Raw genomic sequence first — 2,925 nt, forward strand, 5'->3', positions numbered from 1 at the left:
AGTGAAGGTATGGTGAGGAACTGGACTGATGTGTGTGTGTTTTTTTTTTAACGTTTTATTTATTTTTGAGACAGAGACAGAGCATGAACGGGGGAGGGGCAGAGAGAGAGAGGGAGACACAGAATCGGAAGCAGGCTCCAGGCTCTGAGCCATCAGCCCAGAGCCCGACGTGGGGCTCGAACTCAAGGACCGCGAGATCGTGACCTGAGCTGAAGTCAGACGCTTAACCGACTGAGACACCCAGGCGCCCCTGGACTGATGTGTTTTAAGCAAAGGAGTGATCTGATTTGTGTACTGGAGAGAAAATTCTATCTTACCTGAAGGGAATGGATTGGGGGCTGGAGTTGGGGTGGTGGTGCCTGGTGATGGAAGCAGGACAGGAGTAAGAAGTAGACCATGCAAGAGATGATGGCAGCTTGAATAAGGGTGTTAGTAGGGGGATGCAAAGATGTGGAGGAGATATTTAGGAGTTAAAATGAATAGGTCTTCATGAGTAATTGGATTGATTAGGAGGAATCCAGAATGACAGAGCCTAGAACATAGTAGGCGTTCAGCGAATACTTATTGAAGAATGAGTGCAAATTTTCTGGCTTGGATAGCTGGAAAGATAGTGGTGCTATATATAGATATAAAAAAACATTGGTTCTACCGTCTTACCCAGTTACCCAGGCTGGTGTGGGAGTGAGGATGACAGTTCTGTTTTGGACATGTTGAAAGCAAGGTGCCTGTGGTACACTGAGTGGAGATGTTCAACAGCCAGTTAGATATATGTGTCAGAAACTGAAGAGAAAAATATGAGTTGGAGATGTAGATTTAAGGAATAGATATTGATTAAGCTAGTATGAGTCAGTCAGCTTAGAGCAGCGATTTTTCTCAAAGTGGGGATCTCAATCTATTAATAGGTAGTAAAATCAATTTAGTGGGCTGCAACCAGCATTTAAAAAAATGAAAGATAATAAAGTGCAATCCCATAGAAAATATCAGGGTTTAGCTCCTGAATTAAAGAAATATAGTGAAAGTATGACTTTGTGAAAGTTTACTTCACTATTACAAAAGTATTTAAGTATGACTAGGTTGCAATGTAAAAAAGAACTTCGTATTGTGTGTTGCTGCCACAAAAATGGAAAGAGTTCTTTGAAAACAAACAAAAGACAAAAAAAATCAATATTTAAACCATGTTCAGAGAAGGGCTAAGGTCTAGGTTAGATTATTGGGGAGCAGCTAGGGAGAGGCATATATCAGTGCCAAAGGAAGTAGCACAGAGGAGGGTCCTGTTGTGTTGAGGCTGGTGTATTAGAAAAAAAGTTTCAGAGAGAAGACTTGAAGTATCAATCTTCAGTGTCTATTTTCCCTTTTAGACTAAGCAATTTGAATCCAGGATCCATGTTTTGCATGTCACCCTTGTGCAGGGGCCATGCTAATCTCTGTATTGTTCCAATTTTAGTACATGTGCTGCCAAAGCAGGCAGCAGGAATCATATTTTAATAATCTTTATCTATGTTACTTAATAAAATGCCTAGCACATCATAGGTCCTCAATAACCACTGAATAAATAAAACAGAATTTGCACCTTAGAGAGGTTACCCTGATGATAACTTGGAAAGAGATTGGAGGCCGGTTTTTTTGTTTTTGTTTTTTGTTTTTAATGAAACTATTGCATAGTCTAGGTGAGCAATAATAAAGTCCTGAATTATGATAATAATTGAAAGAAAATGACAAATTTAAGTTATTTATGATTCATAAGTGTAAGTTATCAGGACAAGATGACTGCTTACATTTGGACATGATAGACAACCTCCAGGATGGTCCACTGAAATTCTTGTATTCCATCCTTGTGTTATCCCTCCCCACAGTGCATGAGGATTGGCCTGTGTGACCGACAGAATATGGCAGAAGTTATATTTTTACTTCTGAGGCTAGATTATAGAAGACATTGTGGCTTTCACCTTGGTTTTTGGGATTACTAGCTCTAAAGAAGTAATACTATATTGTGAGGACATCCCAGCAACCCATGGAGAGGTCCATATGGAAAAGAATTGAGACTTACTACCAATAGCCAGCATCAACTTGCCAGGCATGAAATTAAGCCATCCCAGAAGTGGATCGTCCAGCCCTAGTCAAGCATTCAGATGACTGGTGGCTTCGTCCAATATCATGACTATAAACTCATGAGAGACTGGGAGCTAGACAACCCAGCTAAACTACTCCTGAATTCCTGACACACAGAGATAATAAATGTTTATTGTTGTTTTAAGCCACTCAATTTTGATGTTAATTTGTTACATCTGGTATGCAGCCTAGATAACTAAGCAATGGGGAATATAAGAGAAGAAAGCAAAGATTACCTACAAGGCTATAAATTGGAGGACTAAGTGCTTGATGAAGGAGCAGGGAGGGTGGGATGATGGAGACAGTGAGTTATTTTCAGGCCCTGTGTTTGTCTTGTATGTAGGATTTCCTAGTGGACATATCCAGAGTCTTTGCCCCCTCACTCTCAAAGGCCTACTACTTATCCTTGAACACTCAGTTCAAATGTCATTTTGTGAAACCTTCTTGATTTTCTCAGGCAAAACCTAACTTTTATGAGCACGTATTGCACATTTTTATGCAAACATAGATCACTTTGCCTTGCAATGATCTATTTGCAGTTATTGGTTAAATGCTTGCTAAAATAATAATTTTGAGAAATTTGGTGTGCTTACCCATTTACACACATATTTTCCCTGGTAGTACACATATGGGCATTTAAGCTTTTGGAACTCACTGAGCAAACCAGCCATTGGAGGACCTGGAGCCGCACCTCCAGGCCGGTTCCGAAGTAGAACTCCCACCTAGACCTAGGTCTAGCTCCTCCTGTACCTGGGTTGGGCTTCTCCGCTCCTTAGCTCCGCCTCCACCCAATTTCGATTGGCTGGAGGAGGAAAT

At 40.8% G+C, this 2,925-nt stretch overlaps 1 non-coding gene across 1 annotated transcript; it reads right to left on the reverse strand.

The window, feature by feature from the left end:
• Nucleotides 1-1,361: 1,361 nt before the first annotated feature.
• Nucleotides 1,362-1,464, reverse strand: LOC128773624 (U6 spliceosomal RNA). The gene has a single exon (XR_008417975.1). It is a non-coding gene; the product is annotated as a U6 spliceosomal RNA (small nuclear RNA).
• Between the last annotated feature and the right edge of the window lie 1,461 nt (nt 1,465-2,925).

The sequence above is a fragment of the Panthera pardus genome, unplaced genomic scaffold, assembly GCF_024362965.1.
Source record: "Panthera pardus isolate Hobbes unplaced genomic scaffold, ASM2436296v1 HiC_scaffold_25, whole genome shotgun sequence".
In the NCBI taxonomy this organism is placed as follows: Eukaryota; Metazoa; Chordata; class Mammalia; order Carnivora; family Felidae; genus Panthera; species Panthera pardus.